Source organism: Osmerus eperlanus, chromosome 22 (genome assembly GCF_963692335.1).
Source record: "Osmerus eperlanus chromosome 22, fOsmEpe2.1, whole genome shotgun sequence".
NCBI lineage: Eukaryota > Metazoa > Chordata > Actinopteri > Osmeriformes > Osmeridae > Osmerus > Osmerus eperlanus.
This window is the reverse complement of record NC_085039.1, coordinates 8914692-8929244: the sequence shown is the minus strand read 5'-3', so window position 1 is coordinate 8929244 and position 14553 is coordinate 8914692. Positions and strand designations below refer to the sequence as shown.

At 51.9% G+C, this 14553-nt stretch overlaps 1 protein-coding gene across 2 annotated transcripts in view; it reads right to left on the bottom strand.

Moving 5' to 3' along the window:
• The window catches only part of ntn1a (netrin 1a), a 52901-nt gene that overhangs the window by 24614 nt on the left and 13734 nt on the right, over positions 1-14553 (bottom strand). The window lies entirely within an intron of this gene.

Genomic DNA, 14553 nt, shown 5'->3' with positions numbered 1-14553 from the left:
TATAGATGTGTTCATTACAATCAGTTCCGTTTGTTTACGTTCCTAGAGAGTGTACTGAGCCTCTCCAAGCTGTCCGCCTCTCTGGCATGCCTGCCCGGGACCAGACACCTGATAAAGCACTAACTCCTAGTCTGCTCCGAGCTGCTGTTTGTAAACCACATCAGATCCCCCACAGCCCTCTGAGGTCTGCACCGGCAGTAGGAGCAGTGACAGCTTCCCGTTAATGAGGTCAGCTCCTCTCTCCATCTGCCCTCCTCTCTCTTTCTCTTTACGCATTCTCCTCCCAATCCCAGATACCCCCCCCCCCCCCCCCCCCCCTCCTTCGCCCGTACAGAGATCCGTCGCTGCTTGTTAACTAATGAATAAAGTTGCTACCGTGGAGTTTAATTAGCCGGCAGATGTTTATTCATGAGCGCTTCCCTCTCTTTTCCCTCCGACGTGCTTCATTAAGCGGCGGCGAGGCGGCGGGCCCGCGCCTCTGCATTATTTACTGCCGGACGGCGAGTAGTTTCTCTGTGGCGATGGAGCCCGCTCCCTCCTACCGCGCTGGACAAGGAGGGAGGGAAAGAGGGAAGGATGAAGGCAAGGAGGGAGGTGGGGTAGGAGGGAGGTAGGGAGGGGTAGTGTCCCCATTGGGGAAGACCCTGCCACATCAGGCCGTGTTTCCTCCAACTCTCCTCTCCGCCCCCCCCCGCCCCCCCCGCCCCCCGAAAGTGGGTCTCGGTATCATCTGCCTATCATCATGGAGGGAGCTGAAGCCCTTCTCAGTTTACTCAGGTTGGGAGCAGGGCTAGAGTGTGTTTGCCGTCAGAACTGATACTGTAATTAGCTCCTTAGCACAGGAAGCCGTCTCCGGGGCCCCTGCTTACACACGTATATGCTTGTGCGATTGCACTCACGCGCACAAACACACAGTGCAATCCCTGATATATGGGTCAGGTTCCCCATGATCTGGCAGGGGCAGGGGACACCAGGGTCCCTAATTAGTACTGTCCCCTGGTGCTGCTCCTTCTGCTTCTCTCTCTCTTTTTCCCTCCCTCTCTCTCTCTCTCTCTCTCTCTCTCTCTCTCTCTCTCTCTCTCTCTCTCTCTCTCTCTCTCTCTCTCTCTCTCTCTCTCTAGCGCATCACTGCTCACCCAGAGCAGCTGAGAAGTCTCTGTTACATTTCGCAGTGTTCCTCACTCCCTGCCTAATGAATGGAATAGGGATTTAGAACAAGGGAACCAGGATGAGGTACGCTCCACCTAACGGAGCCTATGTCGATTTAGCGCTACGGAACAAGTTGAATGCACATGAAGGCCGTTTCCCAGATCTGGATTAACCCCTAGTCCTAGCCATGACAACCTTCATCCAATCTTTCTCTCACTCTGGGACTAGGTTTCTCCTGGTCAGTGTCTGGGGAACCTGGACCGTACCGTGTGTGCGTGAGGTAGGACAGGAAGGTGTGTGTTTGCAGGTGTCCTGTTTCAGAAGATACATCTTGCACATTAGGAGGGGAGCCAAGCGCACCTTATGTGAACTCTGAGCCTCTTAGACGTGTGTTCCAAGCGCACTCAATCCCCCCCCACAGGCTTCTGTCAAGCTGCTGTCAGTGTGCTGTCTCCATTGATATACAGGTTCAGGGGTTAGGGGGGGGGGGATCTCTGCGTACTCTGAGGTGGATTACAGGTACCTGACTTGATACTCGTACCCAAGACGGGAACACGAGGCGCGGGGTTTTATGAGAGGTATGACGAGCGCGAAACGGTGTTTGAAATCGCGTGGGAGTCGGTTTTTTTCTTTCTCTCGCCCGACGGCATTTTTCGTGCGTTTAATTAAAAAACAGTCAAAGATGAAAGACGGGGTGTCTTGCATTGTCTCATCAGGTTTCCAACTCCGGTACGAAATGTTTCCTCTCGGCGATCAGTCTGCTTGGTACATTAGTGTAAAACTGACTGACCCTTTTTCCTGTATTACAGGCGAAAAGATTGCTCCTTTACTGCAGAATGAACTGAGGGCACTGGTGACATTGTAATTAACCCTAATACTCGAAGTGGAGTGACCGGCACCTTCCACGCTGGGATGTTTATGGGATTCTGCTAGGAGCCAGGTTGTTTTCAGACCTGCGCTGACCTGGGACATTCTCAGCACTGCGGTTTCATAGACACAGCATGCGAAACCTTCACTGCTGATGAGACTCATATGGGAATGACACACACTCAACTAAGGGCACCTGGAGGAACACCAGACAGCCCCCCCTAGCCCTCCAACACTCTGCTGGGAGATTGTCGTGATAAGAGCACAGCCAAATGAGGGCTAGCGCTCGATTGTGAATGCACGCACGCCCACACACACACACACAGGCTGCTCCTAACACCTGCTCCTTGGGGCAGATAGGATTCAGGGTGGCTGCCCCTTAGAGGAAAGACAAACACAAGCAGCAGCTTACTGCTGCCAAGATATCAGCTCCCACACCTAAGGCCCACAGAGCCAACAAAGCTCCTAGCTATGACACACACACACACACAGCCAGATGCTTGACACCCAGTTTGTGCTTTGAAGTGCTCTTTTCCTCTCGCCCACATTCAGTGTTGCGTCTTCACCTTAAGGATACGAGTGCCTCTAATTGGCGTCGTGATGGCAAAATGGCTACCCTCAAAGTCGAAACTATGCATGCTGGTACTCAGGTCTCACGGGAGCGGCTGGACCCGGACTTACATTCCTAACCGAGTGGTGAGCGGAACATCATCATGGAACGACGTCGTCTGAAAGATGGACAGATAAGCGTATGTGCGATTGGTTTATTTCAAAATCGAAAGGCTACGGTGGAATATATACAGATAAATGTTTATGACCGAGTAAGCTTGCTTTAGCAAATGCTGAATAAAAACACATAAAGGCTGTCGAGGCAATTTGGTATCGCCATCTAGAACCATCTGAAATGCCCCAGCTCGCTGCAGTTCACAACTGGCTAATCACACACAGGTGGGCAGTGAAAATGTGTCTTCTGATACCTTTAACACACGTGTATTTGAGTTAACCGGATGAGGATAAGCTTACCCAAAGCTTTTGACAACTTCTGAAAAGTCAAAAACAAAAGCCCTTTGGAATGACACTATTACGGTTCTTATTTAGTCTTTTAAATGCAGGCTTTAGCGGGAAACTGTCTGTTATCTGTTGCCTCTGTATATAAAAAACATAGAGCCCCTAAACAGTGTTTATGTATCTAGCAGAATTGGCAGATTTCTGCTGGTTTTCTTGAGTGGTTCCCAGCCTATCGGAATGACCCGGTCCTATTTCCTGCACACATACTTGTTTTCTCAATTAAGGAGAAAACTTGTCGTGGAGGCTCCGGGTTGTATACTTAACTGGTGATAAGCTTCCCTCTCATTGGTAGCTTGCTTCAAGGCAAACAAAGTGGACACTGGTCGCTAATACCACTGAACTTTTCTCAATGATTCCCCTCTGAATCTCTTTCCCTCGATGAAGTAGAAAGCATTTGCACCGACCCCTTGCAACATTTCTAAGATAACCATATGCAAACTGCAGCAAAACAGCAGTCATTCCAGACCAGTGGTCTACAGACAGAAAACACCAATTATTTGGTAGTGCCGCACAAACCTGCATTAAAACCAGGACCACCCACGGTGCACAACTATAGCCTGACATTAAGACAACGCAAAACTTCCCCAAAACCCCCACCCCTCCTTCCCTCTCTGACCGCGCCTCTGTTGAACAGTTTGGGTTTGGATTCGGGGTTCGGAAGGGGATAGGTAGGAGGTTGGGGGGAGGGAGACATGTTGATCTAGAGTTCTAGAGTCAGTGTCAGATTCACTTGTCATACTCTCCCCATTCCCAATGACCCAACCTCCGCCCACCCCACGGTGCCCCGTCCACCCAAACATCCCCTCCCGAACCCCAACACCCTACACCCTGGCCCTGCAGACGATCCGGCTTCTCCGGGCCCGGCTTTAAAACAAACAGGCGGGAGCTCATACACGGACAGTTTACTTTTAATCCTGCGGGCGCCCCTGAAAGTAATCAGATTAGCTCCTAAAACCCCCTCAAGACAAAATGAGAAAATATTGGGTGTCTGCTGCCTCTCCCCTGTTTTGGCTTGAGAGGGGTATTCAGTGGCACAGGGAGGGGGTGTGTGTGCGTGCGTGCAAGTGTGTGTGACTGTGTGTGTGTGTGTGTGTGTGTGTGTACTCATGTGTGCGTGCATGCAAGCGTACAGTACATACGGTACTTCGAAAGGGATTCAGTTGAATGAACTGGACTAATTCTACCTTCGTAATCTGGACTGTAAATCAATGTAACACCGCGATGCCTCCAAAAGTCTAAACTAGGAGACGGCGTTCCTGTCGAAAAGTGGTGACGCAAAATGCGAGGCAACAGGCGTGACTGAGATCATATGTAGGATTTGAGGAGAGCAGAACCGTGGTCAACAACGCGAGGCTGGTTTTCTCAATACTATGTCAACCTGGCCACCACATGCTTGGTTATTTAGTATCATTCTCTCTGTCTCTCTCTCTGTCTCTCTCTCTCTGTCTCTCTCTCTCTGTCTCTCTCTCTGTCTCTCTCTCTCTCTCTCTCTCTCTCTCTGTCTCTCTCTCTCTCTCTCTCTCTCTCTCTGTCTCTCTCTCTGTCTGTCTGTCGCTCTCTCTCTCTCTCTTTGTCTGTCCTTCTGTCTTTCACTTATTTCTCTGGGAAACTCACCACACACAATGCCAGAGAGCGATGGAAGGTAGACCTGTCTATCATTAGACACACGTTATTTCAGACGACCACTGTCAATCTACCTCACATGTAGATAAACATCAAGCTGGTAGGATGAGTGTGTAAGCGCACGCATGTGCCAGCACGCCCAGGCCCGCACGGCTGTGCTAAGCCGCGCTTTCGAAAAGTCCCAGAAGCACATTGCGCAATCCGAGCACATCCTCACAAGCTTTTTAAAGCACATTTAGACATAATGATATTGTTTATTATTAAAAATATATTTTCATACTCGGGCTTAACGTCAGCATTACTGTGTAAGTGCAGCAGTCGCAAGCAATCATCCCAATTCTCATTTGCGTTGAGCAGACTCTTGCAGGTGATGGCTGGCAGCCAGGTGAATACAATGTTGACACTTTCCTTGGCGGTGATTACCAAGCGCTGTGTTTATGACAGTTACTTCTAGCCATGCCTCGTAGCCACGGCAATGCTGTGATGTGTCAGGACCACACCAACCCATGGGCAGGGTGATTCACATGCTCTGGAATTCCACAGCAAACGAGAAAGACAAAATAATCGTTTCTGTGCGAAACTCGTGTTTTTCCCAAAACAGCCCAACATCTCCCTTTCTGTAAAGCCCATAATAAAAGCCGACATTGTGTAGGAATATATTTTAAAAAACACAGTGATCTGGGAGTGGGGAAACATTTACACTACAGTATGGTGCTGGATCCTGGAGCGGCTGTGCATAGACTGTCATTCCCTCTCTCTCTCTCTCTACATATCAACTAATCGTTTATTCCATGACAACAACCGGTTTAGTCCTGTTGCCACAGTTGCATTGGTTTGTTTATTTTCCCTTTTAACACCGGAATAATATTCTCTTTTTTAGTGTTTGTTGATCCAGACACTGCTACGACGTTTGCTGGGAATTCCCATATAACACGTAGGCTAATGGAAGACATCTCCAGGGAGTTTCATACATGACATCATACGCAGAACAATGCCTTTTTCTAGACGTTCCCTTTGGATACAATTATGGCATCAAATAAAATGTAATTGCGCCAGGCTTGACAGTTAAAACTTCAAATGGCATTTCTGTATGTGTGTGTGTACAATTTCCAAGGCAATCTTCAAAAGGCATCTAAATTGTCTGACAATTGACCAATAAAGTGCACCAAAAAACAACAAAAAATCCAATTACTCCAAGTATTTGTTTAAATGAAATTAGCATTATTATATCTTTGAACTATAAAATCATATTGCATTGTCAAATTCTGACCCATAAATTAGACTTTATAATACAATATATTCTTGAAACACAGGTAACCATAATTAATTTTTCTTCCTTTGTCCTTTTTTCCAGACTGTTTCAAAATTCCCAGGTTAAACTTAGTAAACATTTAATTACGTACTATTTTTAAAAGAGCCAGTTGTTATGTTGGAGGTAAAAACCCACAACCGCATGGGCTTGCGCCATGAGAGGAGTTAATGATAATGAGGATGAAAGAATCGTTCTACAAGTTTCCGGAACGCGAAATCTAAACTATTTAAATTGGGATAACTGAACCAACCTCCCTCCTCCATCAGGATGTAAAAAAACTCAAATCCAAACCACCTTCGGTATGATGTAAACAACTGACTGGATCACAGAACGCAGCAGGAAGAAACACATTAAGATTGAAGTCTTTGATCAACTTAACCCAAGGTGACAAGCCCTTGAATAACAAGGCCAAATCCAGATCGCTTTTCAAACGTTCTGGAAGGAGCTGGGCCTGAGTCAACGCTACACCTTTAATGCGACCCACATTGGAGCGCGGCGGCGCCTGCTGAGTTAAGGCGTGAGGAAAAAGGGGCACATGGCTGCAACGCTGTCTCCCTTCGCACCTGGGCCTGCGTCAGCGCATACGCAACTTTAATTGAACACAACTGGAAGCGGTTGCGTTGCGTGGGACGGTACTTGATCAACTCCGTGCCCTCTCATTGGAACATTTCCCCCCGCAATCAGCGCAATCTATTGAATGTTTAAGCCCTAAACAACTCCTGTTCACTGATGACATGGGAACTTCTCGTCTCCTCTCGCGTCAATCCGCTTGGTGTTTCATTCTGATCAAGTGGGAGTGTAAATATTTTCATTCTTCCTATCTCGGAGCTGTCGGAGCTCGTTAAAACTTGATGCGTAGGAGGCGGAGGGGAGGGGGAGGTGGAGAAGGAGGGGAGGTGTGGTGTGGGGAAGAGGTGAGGGGTGAGGTGTGGTGTGGGGGTGGAAGGCGTAAGAGGTGAGGCGTGGGGTGGGGAGGGGGGGGGGGCGTGAGGAGGGGTGGTCTCGAGGGGTTTGTGGAGCGGGTCAGGCTGACACAGGAGCAGTGCGAGACCTCCCTGAAGCTGTGGACGCGGGCAAGGCGAAGAGAGAGGCCGCGATCATATCAGGGCTCATTTCATTTCTTTATCGCGGCCAATTAGTGGTAGCACTTCTCTTCCCTGAGGCCTTGCTTCTCTTTCTCTCCCCCCCCACCCCCCCCCCCCCCCCACCCCCTTTCTCTTTCTCCCTCCATCTTTTTTTAGTGTCTAATAACCCTGGCTCGGCTCAGCATCTCAAGGTTCTCCAACAGCGAAAGGGCATATTCCGCACGCACACATTTTTAATTACTCTTCTCCTGGCATATGCTCATGCTTTTTACCCGTGTGCTGCTAGTTACAGCCGTGCATTTCCCTAATTGAACCTACGCAGGAATATTCATCCCAGGCCTATGTTTGTATCCTACAAACATTTAAAATGATTAACTCTGATTATCCCGCCAAACAGGTTAATCTCAACTGCCGGACTCTTTTTTTTTCTCTCTCTCTCTCAGTCAGCTTGTTTGTTTTTCCCTTCTTTTTCCAAATGTAACAATCAACGTGTTTTCATAATTAGCATTCTCGTATCGGGAGAGTTCGTGCAATTGCCCTCAAGGGGAAGATGGGGGGACCAGCAGTGGGAGCTCTGGTGTTCTGTGTCGAAGGCTAATAAGACCTGGTCAGATTAACCCACCAGCGGCAATTAGGGAGGGGGTGAGAGCGACGGTTCCTCCTAATGAAGAGCTGGTGGACTGAGGCTAGGTCTAACTAGGGCTGATGTTAAGCAGCAGGACTTAGCTTGGAGAGAAGACACACCCAGAGGAGATGGAGCAAGGTTATACATCTCAATTTCTACCTGTACATCTTGATAACTATAGTTACTTGTCAAAGTGTTATATATATATATTGCCTAAACTGAACTGTGTTTGGGAGCTTATCTATGAAGGTGAGAGGAGATGCCGTTTGTAAGGTACAGCCCGTAACAGCAGCTTGTAAAAGCAGCTTGTAACAGCAGCCTGTGCTAGTCCTAAATGAGCTTGTAACAGCATCCTGCCCTAGTCCTAAATGAGCTTGTAACAGCAGCCTGCCCTAGTCCTAAATGAGCTTGTAACAGCAGCCTGTGCTAGTCCTAAATGAGCTTGTAACAGCAGCCTGTGCTAGTCCTAAATGAGCTTGTAACAGCAGCCTGTGCTAGTCCTAAATGAGCTTGTAACAGCAGCCTGTGCTAGTCCTAAATGAGCTTGTAACAGCAGCCTGTGCTAGTCCTAAATGAGCTTGTAACAGCAGCCTGCCCTAGTCCTAAATGAGCTTGTAACAGCAGCCTGCCCTAGTCCTAAATGAGCTTGTAACAGCAGCCTGCCCTAGTCCGAAATGAGCTTGTAACAGCAGCTTGCCCTAGTCCTAAATGAGCTTGTAACAGCAGCCTGTGCTAGTCCTAAATGGGCCTGCCCCTGTGACAGCTTTTCTCCTTCTTGGCTGCTAATCAGGCATTTCCTCTGTGGGGAGGCTGGCTCGCTACGCTGGTGGGACAGCAACAAAGCCAGCCTAATGGCCTCCCATTTCCCACATCAGCGCCTGTTTAATGGACGGCCTGCCCCATCGTTAGCCTTGCGTGGAGAGACCCTCCTCAGGCCCACTCGCCCCCCCCCCCCCGGCCCCCCCAGGCCTCGTCGATACTTCCGCCCCACGCTGGGACGCCATAATGGGGCCAGTTTGTAAAGAGAGGCCGCTCTGCAAGGTCTATGATCTGTGGCACCTCAATTTGCTGAGTAATCAAGGGTCTTTTGTCTAAGAGTGTGTCCTGAGGAGGAGGGAGGGAGGGGGGGGGGGGTAAGCTGTGTGTGTGATTCGGTGGGGCGGGGGAGGGAGGGGGTATGTTCAACTGTTGTGTGTGTGTGTGTGTGTGTGTGTGTGTGTGTGTGTGTGTCTTTGTGCATGTGTTTGGGTGAGTAACTCCTAAATAAAGCGCTGCTGCCTTGTTGTCCCTTCTTTGGGACAACAACGATGTAGCGACATAAAGAGGGAGCCGAGGGCGAGCCGGGGCTGTTAAGAAGCGCTTGATAGCGTATTGCGTGTGTGTGAACTGCGCCATAAAAATGCCACGGCTGCGGGCTGATGTGGACAGGTCCCATTCAGGACTGGGGCTGGTGAAAGGCCCCAAGGGTTGAATGAGGATTCCTGCGGGCTGTCAGGTCTGCACACCCCCCACACACACCCCCTACCCCGCTCAACAATGACCACAAAGAGACCAGCCATCTTAATAGCGCGTCAGACTGACAGTTTGGGGGTGGCTGGGAAGGAGTGGGGGGGGGGGGGGGGGGGGGTTGTGTGTGTGTGGGGGGGGGGGGTCGTTTGGGATGAGGCATGCAGGTGGATCGCAGCTCAAAGCAGCTCGACATGCGGTTATCGCTCGAATCGCTCAAATATCCTGAGATACGCAGTCACACAGGTTGTCACACACCTGTGGGACAGCTCTGTCCCACAGGATGAGCACACGTGAAGGCCGCATGTCAAAGGGGCCCGTGCCGAACGCCATGCGGAGGGAAGCAAACGTGGATTTACGCTTCCCAGTGTAGGGAAAACCACCATATCTGCTTTTCACTTCCGAGCGGTTCTAGAAAACGTTGAACGGTTAGGAGGTGAAGAACGGAGACGTGGAAATGTGTCTGACTGTCGCACCGTCGATTCCGATAGGCCTGGGAGGTGTAGTGTTTCGCCCGACCAAACGAAAAGATAACCTCAGCGCAACTCTGTGGGAACGGTGGTCGGTTCTGACCTGGTTGTGATCCTGGACGTGAGGCGAAGGACTTGAGCCTGACCACATTGAGGGTGAGCGTCGCCAAACGGCGAGACAATTCCGCAATCGCACCCAAGCGCGGTGCAAACCCCTTGTCAGCACCGCTGTCAAAGCCTGGCTGGCTAAAACAGAGCTGCTCTTTCTCAGTTGGGCCCATGTTTAACGTCCAAACGTTACCTAACAGCCTCCTATGCCACGCTAGCACTCATCTCCAAACGCCACACGCTTTTTTTTCCAGAGATTTTTTTTCTCCCGTTCTTGTTTTGTTTTTTTTTACCACAAGGCGCACATCTATGGAGAAAGGGGCGGGGCCAAGCCCAAATCTTGCCCCCAAACAAGGACTCCCTCTCTTGTCAAACATCGCCTCCTGTCTATGTAGGATCCGTCTGGTTTCTATGGGACTCACTGCTCTGTGTTCTCGGACCCACGTACTGTTGCTAGGTCCTTTATGTGTGTCTCTGCCTTAGGCTAAGGGCAGGGCTGGTACTGTCAATTAGGGGAGAGGAGGGGTGGGGGTGGGGGTGCATGCAAGGCAGAGCTAACCCTCAGTCCTTGTAAGCTTGATTTACACTTATCTGGCACCTCTGGGCAATTAGGTAGGGCCTTTTTCCCCCCCAAGTGTCTAATGAAGACCTGTCATATTCCTTACACAAAGCGGTCAGCGGAGTGTCAGGGAGGGTAAACGGCGTTTGGAAGGCTGGTGGAGTCGCTAGGAGCCTGCAGGCAGGGAAAGGCAGGGCTACGTTTCCCTGCTTTTGTCTCTCTCTCTCCGGGTCTGGGTTGAGAGAGCGGCGTGCGGATGGCAGGCCTATCGGATATCCCTGTCAACATCGTGTCGGCGACACGTTATGTCATTGCCGCGGCGAGACAAAAAGCAGAGCTTCACACAGTTTCCATTCCGTGTTTCTCTTCGAGCGGGTGGTGCTTTGTTCCTGTGTTGAGAGGTTGGGGGAGGGTTCGGACCGGGACAGGGGCTTCACACGTCGGACAATGGGACAGGGTCCCCCCCTGAGTGGTGTCTGACTCAGCCTGGGAGCTGTGCGGATGAGCCGCGGTCGAAAAGGGATGGGTCCGGAATGTTCCGCGGGATCTTTCAGGCGCTGAGCGGTGGCAGTTCACCGGGTTCTTTTCCCCTCCTTTTTTGAAACGCCGTCGCCAAGTAACTGCTGAATGACTGATTTAGAACGAGCGTCTCTCATCGCTGTTGTGGGGGCTGCAAATCACCTGCCTTTCGGGACAGACCGGGCCTTTTTGTGTCCTTCTAACCAAGTTCCATGGAGGGCTCTTCCCTCTTAGAAAATGTTTGATTAACCACTAGCCCGTAAACTTATCGCCTCGACTTCTGGCACCAGCTCACTTCGTAAACGTCAAACGTCCACGCTTGACTGACAGCAAGGGACTTCATCTAGAGGAGAAGTGGAAGAGAGGGGGAGGAGGGGAACACGACGAGGTAACTCGGCGACACTCTGACCCTCCTCCCTCTCCCTCTCTCTCTCTCTCTCTCTCTCTCTCTCTCTCTCTCTCTCTCTCTCTCTCTCTCTCTCCCTCTCTCCCCCCCTCTCCTCGATCTCTACGGTCTACTCCGTGTCTCTGCCTGCCTCATTAGCGACTGGAGCACGATGGGCAGTGTCGCTGCCAGGTGCTCGACCTCCAACCTCCCCCCCCTTCCTGTCCGGGTCTCCTGGCAGGCCCGTGGCGTGGTTCTCCGGTGACACCCCCCCCCCCCCCCCCCCCCCCCCCGGCAGGTGCGAGCGGCGCTCCTGCTGCTGATGTCGTTAGCGCGTGTCACCTCGGCGATTTACTGCCGGCGCTCGGCTTTAACAAGCCGCCGCGCTGCTTTATAGGAGCCCCCGCCTCGCTGGGACCGCTTTCTCAATCACATTTATGGGGCATGAAAATGACTTCAGTCGTCGCGGAAGGCGGGGACACAGGGAGGGAGGGAGGGAGGGAGAGAGGGAGGGAAGGCGTGGCGAAGAGGAAATTGAAGAATGGAGGGATGGAGGAATGGAAAAGGGGTAGACTATCCAACATTCCTCTACAAACCGTCCCTCTACCCCTCAGAGAAAGTGTGTGTCCCCCCCCGCCTCTCTCAGGGTATTCAGGCTGTGCTACTTAACTGCCTGATCTTTCTAGATCTTTTACAACCCGTCAATTAGTGCTAAGGCTCTCCGGGGGCAGATTTGGCCTCAGTACAGGGTGGCGTAAAGAACAAGGTAAAACCGACTAAGTAGTTCTGCTGGCTGATAGAGAATGACAGAATAGTTGTGTGGTAAATGTGTGTGTTGCCTCCAATGTTCAGTAAGTATGCAGAGTGTTCATCTAGAAGTGTCCAACAGGAACTTGTGTGAAATTTGAATGAAACATGAAAAGCGCTGGAAATAAAGTCGATTTATATAAGTTTATGAATAATTATTAGGTAATGAAAGTTGGGTTAACTCGATGAACCATCCTGCCTACGGTTTCGAAGAAAAATTCTCTCTCAAGTCTTGCCGGATGACTGTACGGTGATTCACACACCAGAGATTTAGGGCTGCAACGCACACACACTCCTCCACAGCTCCATACCCTAGCTTTCACTTCGTCTCCTCCACACACGCACACGAATCCCACGCACACTCAGAGGCACATACGCACACACCTCCACACACACACCTCCACACACACACCTCCACACACACACCTCCACACACACACACACCTCCACACGCACACCTCCACACACACACCTCCACACACACACCTCCACACACACACCTCCACACACACATCCACACACACACACACCTCCACACACACACACCTCCACACACACTCACCTCCACACACACACCTCCACACACACACACAACTCCACACACACACCTCCACACACACACCTCCACACACACATCCACACACACACACGCATCCACACACACACACACATCCACACACACAGACCTCCACACACACACATCCACCCACACACACAGCAGCCTCATCATGAGTCCCAGGCTCCGGGCTGCAGCAGCACTGGGAGCGTTTGGGGCTCCAGGCTGCAGCCAGAGTGTAAACAGAGAGAGGCCGGTCTGTCGTGCCGTGCGGTCGGGGAGGCCATTCACACCGTCTCGGCCCCGACGTCTTTCAAGATAAAACACACAACCCGCCGTGGCTACTTAACGCCTGGTCTGCTCCCCCCCGTCCCTGCGCTCCCCCCAGTGGGGGGGGGGGGGGGGGGGGCAGCCTTCACGTTGTCACCGGCGGGGTGTGGGAGCAAGGTGCGCGTCTGGTGTCAGCGTGCCGGACGACGTTTTTGACTCCTTGCCACACGTCGAGCGCAATCTGTCCTATGGAGAGGAGGGAGTGCTCAGGAAGCCGCCTCGGACCGTAAATCAGGAGCCCCGGCGCCCCGCTTCATCGCCGACCCTGACACGTTTATTGTTTTATTCCTCCTCGCTTTGTCCTCGCCTCCCTCCCGTCCGGTTCGCTAACGGCGCCGTTCTTGCGTTTCTATGGTTGAGAGTGTGTCCGCAGACATGTGTCTGTCTGAACGTGTGGGATATGCGCGTGCGTATGTGTGTCCGGCGCGTGTGTTTGCGCGCACAGTGCTCGTGCGTGCCTTGCGTCTGTGCGTGCCGGTCTGCACATGTGTGTGTGTGTGTGTATGCGGTGTATACAAGGGAATTTGCGTCTGGGCCCAGGCCCATGTTTCCTCTAGCCTCATGTGAGCCGGGCTTCAAAGGCCCCAGCCATGGACGCTTAGACCCGGTAATGGACTGTGAAGCCGACGGGTGCTTCTGCCTCTGCCCAGCCGTTGTTCTTGGAAGGTGCAACGGAGAGAAGCTGTGTGTGTGTGTGTAGCAGGATGAGCTCACACACACCCTGCCAGGCTCCCCCCGGGGCCTCGCCAGGCACGCTCACGTCAGGACAGCGTCGTTGTCCGGGTAACGAGCACCACGTTGAGAAGCGCCAGATAAACCAGCCTGTGGGTTATGTAGGTCGCGTATCGAAACGCCGTCAGTACGTACGTGCCTGAAGACCGACGGAGAATGATCTTTGGAGGATTTGCGTCACCTGACAGGCTTGACGTGTCGTTCGGCGAATAAGTCGTTCGACGCCGCGCCCCCGGATGGAGAGCCAAGCCTTCTTGCCGAGTTTTTAGCCGCGTTGAGGTCGTGCGCGATAACCACCGGACCCCACCGCAGGACGAGCCTCTTGCAACACAGGATGAGGAAACAACGGCATGGCACGACCAGAGGCCAGCATTGTACTGGAGGATTGCACAAGGCCAATTCACCATGAAGGAGAGAGCCAAGTCATAACTGTGACATCTTTACGAGGGGGGTTTCAATTATCAGGCTAAAAATGGGGAACCGCGTCCATCCAGGAATAACAGAGGACGGGGAGAGGGAGGGGGTCTGGGGGGGGGACAGGGGGGGGGGTTGGACAGGGGAAGACGAGGGGGGCTGTTGTGTTTAAGGGGTACGGCGTCCAGCTGGTTTGGTCCACGTAGAGTGCTTCTGACACTGATGGAGCGGAGGTGTTATTGCTGTACCGGGTCCAGAGACCACAGTTACCATCCGACCACATGAGCCAGCCCGGGTATTGCCGCTGCCTACGGCCTCCCCCGCCCCGCCCCTACCCCGTTCTCAGACCACCCCCCCACCCCCCCACACAGACACACACACAGCACACACTCAACCTTCCCCTTGTCTCCAGAAGCCCCCATGAAGGGCTTGTGGTGT